The sequence below is a fragment of the Babylonia areolata genome, chromosome 31 (assembly GCF_041734735.1).
Source record: "Babylonia areolata isolate BAREFJ2019XMU chromosome 31, ASM4173473v1, whole genome shotgun sequence".
NCBI classification, from domain to species: domain Eukaryota; kingdom Metazoa; phylum Mollusca; class Gastropoda; order Neogastropoda; family Buccinidae; genus Babylonia; species Babylonia areolata.
The window spans coordinates 10,553,776-10,561,275 of NC_134906.1; the positions used below are offsets into that span (position 1 = coordinate 10,553,776).

General features: G+C 48.7%; 1 non-coding gene across 1 annotated transcript; it reads left to right on the plus strand.

Annotated features, from left to right (window-relative positions):
- The first annotated feature begins 548 nt into the window (after positions 1 to 548).
- On the plus strand, positions 549 to 622 carry Trnai-gau (transfer RNA isoleucine (anticodon GAU)). The gene has a single exon. It is a non-coding gene; the product is annotated as a tRNA-Ile (tRNA).
- Positions 623 to 7,500: the final 6,878 nt, after the last annotated feature.

Below are 7,500 nucleotides of genomic sequence, written 5' to 3' on the forward strand. Positions count from 1 at the left end.
AAATCCAATGCACTGCTCCCACAACGAAGACTGCTGCTGTTGAGGAGGATGTTAGCGCCACGCGGGAAGGAGCAGTGAAAAATAGCATCCCGCTTGGCTTCGAAAAGAGGACCGACCCGCTCTCGCCACTGACTTGACTGGGAGAGTCTGTCAGTCAGTCGTCTGCTTGCCGCTCCAGCCAGCAACTCACACACACACACACACAGACACTCGTCGTGTAGGCACACAGCAGCGGGGTTATGTTTTAGATGCAGGGCAGCAGCAGCAGCGCAATACAGCAGACACACACACACACACTCACTCACTCACACACACGGTACGGGGCAAGGCGACAGAGGGCGGATGGGGGGGGGGGGGCTGGAGGGGTGAAGGAGGGAGGCACGCTGTGGTGATTTACGCCAGTCTGCTTTGTGTTCCCGGTTCCGTCGCCACATGTCAGCGCCACACACACACTCATACACACACATGCAGACAGAGACCACGAGCGAACGAACATTGCATGCACAGCAACACGCCACATCATCAGTCGTCGTGTCTGTCGTCGTGGAGGCCCATTAGCTCAGTTGGTTAGAGCGCCGTGCTGATAACGCGGAGGTCGTGGGTTCGACCCCCATGTGGGCCACACAATTTTTTTTGTGGAGGAAGGTGGCAGAATGGTTAAGACGCTCAGCTGCCAATACAGAGAGTCCGTGAGGGTGTGGGTTCGAATCCCGCTCTCGCCCTTTCTCCTAAGTTTGACTGGAAAATCAAACCGAGCGTCTAGTCTTTCGGATGAGACGATAAACCGAGGTCCCGTGTGCAGCACGCACTTGGCGCACTGAAAAAGAACCCAATGGCAACGAGAGTGTTGTCCTCTGGCGAAATTACGTAAAATGAAATCCACTTTCATAGGTACACAAATATGTAAGCATGCACTCAAGGCCTGACGAAGCGCGTTGGGTTATGCTGCTGGTCAGGCATCTGCTCAACAGATGTGGTGTAGCGTGTATGGATTTGTCCGAACGCAGTGACGCCTCCTTGAGAAAGTGAAACTGAAACTGTCGTCTGTCCGATGTGGAGGTCGCGGCTTTCAGACGGCGTTTAGGGGTGGTGGGTTTTGGGTTTTTTTTTTTTGTTTGTTTGTTTGTTTGGAGTGTGGACAGAGCGTTGAGATTTGTATCGCTGCTCAGGTGGTGAGTGTCCTATACTGGGCTTGAGATGTTTTAAGTTCTTTTGTGTGTATGTTTGTTGCTGTAGTTTTTTTGGTTGTCTGCTTGTTTTGGGTTGTCATTTGTTTGTTGTTTTTTGTTTTTGGTGTGTGTGTGTGTGTGTGTGTGTGTGTGTGTGTGTGTGTAGGGTAGGGTAGTGTAGTGAGAGGGGGCGAAAACAGAATTGTGCATCTCGATTTTTTTTTTAATAATTTTTTTTATCGATTTTGTTGGTAATGATTGGGTGAGGAATTGTTTTGTTTCGTTTTTGTTTGTTTATGTCATAGATTTTGTTGTTGCTGTTGTTGTTGTTGTTGTTTTCCCGTCTGCTGGGTGGTGTCATGTGGCGGCCACCACCCCACATCCACCCCCAAACACACGCACCCGACCCCCCCACCCCACCCCCACCCCCACACCAACCCCCCCACATCCCCCCCCCTCTCCCAACTCTCGGCTCGTCATTTGACGAGACGCGGCGGCCGAGGAGAAAACAGAGAGAGAGAGAGAGAGAGAGAGAGAGAGAGACAGGAGAAAGAACTTGCCTCATTAGTTTTGCCTGCTGCTGCTTTGCTCCCCCTCCCCCCCCTCCCCCTCCACCCGGCCTCCCCTTCTCGCGGACACGTACCCCCCCCCCTCCTACTACCCCCTCTCGCCTTGAATGGACCGCCTAATGGCTTCCGGTCAGCCAATCAGCGGCGCAGAATGTGTCAATAACTACCGCTCGGGTCGGATCCATTAAGAGGACAGAGGGGTGATTAGGCTATAGGAAATCCATGGCTTCATTACCGAGAGGGGGTAAAAGGGGGTGGAAGGGGGTGGATGGTGGAAAGTGAAAGCGAGCAGATAATAACGAATTGGACGAGAAAAGAAGGATAGGATGGATGACAACAACAGAGTTGCAAGGCTGGGGGTGGAGTGTGTGTGGGGGTCGGGGGGGTCGGGGGGTGGGGGGGATATAAGGGTGGGGTGGGTGGTTGGTAGTGAGTGACAGTGGTAGAGGCGTAGGGAGGGGGAAGGAGGGAGGAGGGAGGAAGGGAGGGAGGGAGAGTCACGTCTCCGCCCGCCGCGGCGACGGCGGCGCAGAACTGACGAAAAGCGAACCAACACGAGCTAATTAGCCTGTGTCGAGTGGTGGAGAAAAGAGAGTCAGTCGGGTCGAACCCAATTACCAGCCTGAATCGCCCCCTGAGTTTCAATTATTCAGTCAAACTAGCTTGCAAAGGGAAGGGGGGGGGGCGGGGGGGGGGGGGGGGGGCTGAGGGGGGGGGGAAGAGGGGGGTTGCGGGGGGAGGGGGGGTGGGGTGGGGAGAGAAGAGGAAAGAAAAGCAAAGAAAGAAAAGAAAGAAAGAAAGCAATAATAAGGAAAACCAAGGCAAAGGGCGCCAACTGAGTAAGGCATGGCGCAGAAACGTGACATAATGACTTGTTTACTGGCTGATTAAAAAAAAAGGTCTTGGAACAGCAATGTACGAAGACGGATACATTTCGTTTCAGACTCTGCCTCCCTCCCCCTAACCCCCCACCTCCATCCCCCCCTGCCAATCACCACCTCCTTCCTGACAGCCTTTCCACCATCCACTCTCTCTGTTTCTGTCTCTGTCTCTCTCTCCGTGTCTCTGTCTCTGTCTCTCTCCAGTACATCTCTCTTTTCTCTCCACACTCTCTCTCACTCCACTCTCACTCCCCCTCTCTATCCTCCTATCCATACGCTCTCTCTCTGTCTCTCTCTCTCTGTCTGTCTGTCTGTCTCTCTCCAGTCAGTCTCTCTTTTTCTCTCTCCACACACACACACTCTCTCTCTCTCTCTCTTCCTATCCATACGCTCTCTCTCTCTCCACTCTCTCTCTCTCTTTCTCTCTCTTTCTCTCTCATTCACACACGCCCACACACATACAGTCACACACACACACACACGCGCGCGCGCGCGCGCGTGCGCATGCAAACACTGACACGCAGGTGTCTCTCTCTCTCTCCAGTCAATCTCTCTTTTCTCTCTCCACACTCTCTCTCACTCTCTCTCTCTACTCTCTCTTTCTCTCCATACACACAAACACTCTCTCTCTCCGTGTCTCTGTCTCTCTCTCTCTCTCCAGTCAATCTCTCTTTTCTCTCCACACTCTCTCTCACTCCATTCTCACTCCCCCTCTCCACTCTCTTTTCGTATCCATACGCTCTCTGTCTCTCTCTCTCTCTCTACTCTCTCTTTCTCTCCATTGGCACACACACGCACGCACACACACACACACTCACACACTCTCTCTGTCTTCCTCTCCACACGCTCTCTCTCTCTCCACTCTCTCTCTCTCTCTCTCTTTCTCTCTTACTCTCTCATTCACACACGCCCACACACAGTCACACACACACACACACACACACGCGCGCGCGCGCGTGTGTTCGCACGCAAACACTGACACACAAGTGTGGGTGCATGTGTGCGTACGTGCGTACCTACAGTACGTCTGCGTGTATGAGCGTAAGTGCATAATAATGTGTGATTCAGAATGATCATATTATTAGACAAATCGATTTGTTAACTCCACCACTGAATGATTTTTTTTTTTTTTTTTAATTATTAAAGTGAACTTAGAGACAACAGACACGTCTGTTGTTGACTCATGATAACAATCACGTCCTTCTGTCCTTCCTGCCCACCCCCACCCCCCAATCCCCTTCCCTTCCCTTCTTCTCCCCCCTCCCTCGCGTCCTAGCCCCCCACCCCCCACCCCCCCTTCTCCCCTCCCCCCCTCCCTTCACTGCACCCTCTCTTCTGCGTTCGTTTGCTATAAGTTCCTTGTCTAGTAATCTCTCACTCTCTCTCTCTCTTCCTATCCATACGCTCTTTCTCTCTCTCTCTCTCTGTCTCTGTCTCTCTCTCCAGTCAATCTCTCTTTTCTCTCCACACTCTCAGAACCAAATGCAGCTTTATACCAACCTCAGTTCAGCTATTAAACAGCAATAATTGATAATCAGATCTGTGATTAAAAAAAAAAAAAAAATCTTTTTAAGTATGCCAGAGTGTGTGTTTGTGGAATGTGACATCTTAAATCAAAGTATTGTTGAATTGCATTGTTACTATAATCTTTTTATGTCTTATGTCTACTTTTAGTATGCTATTTCATGCCTGTTTTATTCATATCTCTTTAATTGATTTTGTATTGCACATGTATGGCTGTGATGATGTATGTATGATTTACTCTGTTACCTTTTAAAGGTTTCTGTTGTTGTTGTTATTGTTGTTGTTGTTGACGGGCGATATAGCCGAGTGGTTAAAGCGTTGGACTGTCAATCTGAGGGTCCCGGGTTCGAATCACGGTGACGGCGCCTGGTGGGTAAAGGGTGGAGATTTTTACGATCTCCCAGGTCAACATATGTGCAGACCTGCTAGTGCCTGAACCCCCTTCGTGTGTATATGCAAGCAGAAGATCAAATATGCACGTTAAAGATCCTGTAATCCATGTCAGCGTTCGGTGGGTTATGGAAACAAGAACATACCCAGCATGCACCCCCCCGAAAACGGAGTATGGCTGCCTACATGGCGGGGTAAAAACGGTCATACACGTAAAAGCACATTCGTGTGCATGTGAGTGAACGCAGGAGGAGGAGGAGTTGTTGTTGTTGTTGTTGTTGTTGTTGTTATCTACTGTGATTGTTTATTGTACGCATGGGTTGCCATCAAAATGTTTTATGTGTTTTATGTATATATTTTGAATGACTGTGATTTCCGTGTATTGTTTATGTCTTTTACACCACAAATGACTTTCTCTTGTTGAGATCATAAAGTATTCTGTAATCTGTAATCTTGATATCTATCAGGGTTGAGTTTTTTGTTTTGTTGTTGCTGGGTTTTTTTGTATGTTTTGTTTTGTTTTGTTATTGTTGGTTGTTTTTTTACAGTCATGACCATTTTTAGCCCGCCACGTAGGTAGCCATACCTCGTTTTCGGGAGGGAGGGGAAGGGGTGTGGGGGGTTAGCACTGATGCTGGATGATTTTATGTTCTTGCTTCCCACTAACAAACCACTGACCGAATGCTGACAGAGATCACTGGGATCTTTAACATGAGCATTCATTTTAACTCTCTCCATACGAACGGCGAAAGAGACGACGTTAACAGCGTTTCACCCCAATCACCATCATCAAAATATTGCAAGAGGAAGGCTCTTATACTGAAGACGTGAATGTTGACAAAGAACACCACAATTCTTACGACGGAAGCTAAAGGTTGGGTCATTCAGACACCCACTGGACATCCGAGGGGTCTGTGTAGAGGAGAAGAGAGGACTGGCCGTACTGAGTGAGTTAATCTTCTGCATGCTGCCTGTCCTTGTCCACATACGAACGGAGCGGGTTCAGGTCTGACTACCAGCATTTCTGCGCATGATTACTACTGCTGCTACTAGTACTACTACTACTACTACTACTACTCAAAGTGGAGTGATGGCCTAGAGGTAACGCGTCCGCCTAGGAAGCGAGAGAATCTGAACGCCCTGGTTCGAATCACGGCTCAGCCGCCGATATTTTCTCCCCCTCCACTAGACCTTGAGTGGTGGTCTGGAGGCTAGTCATTCGGATGAAACGATAAACCGAGGTCCCGTGTGCAGCATGCACTTAGCGCACGTAAAAGAACCCACGGCAACAAAAGGGTTGTTCCTGGCAAAATTCTGTAGAAAAATCCACTTCGATAGGAAAAACAAATAAAACTGCACGCAGGAAATAAAAAGAAAAAAAAAAGGGTGGCGCTGTAGTATAGCGACGCATTCTCCCTGGGGAGAGCAGCCCGAATTTCACACCGAGAAATCTGTTGTGATAAATAGAAAAACAAATACTAAAAAAAAAAAAAAAAAAAAAAAAAAAAAAAAATTAAAAATGATAATAATAACAGTAATAGTGGGCATTTACCAAAGCGCTAAGCGCTTTAAAAAAAAAAATATATATATATATATATATATATATATGACAAGTGTACTGGGACCGTGACGAAACAGCACAGGCATCAAGGGCAGTCACCACTTCCACCACGATTTTGCCATTCTCTTGTCACGCACACAACAGTGACGCAGAAGGGACACACAAAGTGGAGAGGAAGGAAAAAAGAGATCTATGCCAATCAGGATGTGAAAAGCGGAGTAGTTTTAACTCACTCAGTACGGCCAGTCCTCTCTTCTCCTCTACACAGATCCCTCGGATGTCCAGTGGGTGTCTGAATGGCCCAACCTTTAGCTTCCGTCGTCAGAACTGTGGTATTCTTTGTCAACATTCACCGTCTTCAGTGTAAGAGCGTTCCGCTTGTAATATTTTGATGGTGGTAATTGGGGTGAAACGCTGTTAACGTCGTCTCTTTCGCCGTTCGTATGGAGAGAGTTAAATTAAGAGAAGATTTGAAGGATGACAAGAGAAAAACTGAACTGCGGAGGGAAAGAGGGAGCTTATTAATACCACGAGGACGGGGCCTGGAAATAGAATGAGCGTTGGCCCGCGGTTTTGGTATTAATAATTATTAACCCTTTCACTGCCAGTCAATTTAGAGTACAAAATTCCCTTGTGGTATAAACACAGAAAAGACAGTGGCTAAGAACAGCTGAGGATTCCCCCCTTGCGATGTATAGAAAATATGGCTTATCCTACCACCGAACATTAAGAGCAGTACTAAGGTTCATGGATAACAGACCAATGAATGGTCACCTTTCAGTGACATGGGTCCTCTACTACGCCTGTGCATAAATGCGAGTTTGGTAGGTGAAAGAGTTAAAGCGCGGGATACGGAGAAGGTGAGTGTCATGTTCACTGGCAAGGGTAGATCCCCGCGCAATCCCTCCCTCTCCATCTTTCTCTTTCTCTCCCCCCCCCCCCCCCCCCCCCTCCCCGTCATCATCCTTGACCCATAAAGCGTCGCCCGTAACCCCTGGATTTCGAACCTGGTACACTCAGATCGAAAGAAAGTCCAACGCTTTAATCACTTGGCTGGTGCGGCCACACCCTCTTCCATCCACCCCTTTCTTCTTCTTCTACACAGACCCCTCGGATGTCCAGTGGGTGTCTGAATGACCCAACCCTTTCTTCTTCTTCTTCTTCGTTCGTGGGCTGCAACCCCCACGTTCACTCGTATGCACACGAGTGGGCTTTTACGTGTATGACCGTTTTTACCCCGCCATGTAGGCAGCCATACTCCGCTTTCGGGGGTGTGCAAGCTGGGTATGTTCTTGTTTCCCCATAACCCACCGAACGCTGACATGGATTACAGGATCTTTAACGTGCGCATTTGATCTTCTGCTTGCATATACACACGAAGGGGGTTCAGGCACTAGCAGGTCTGC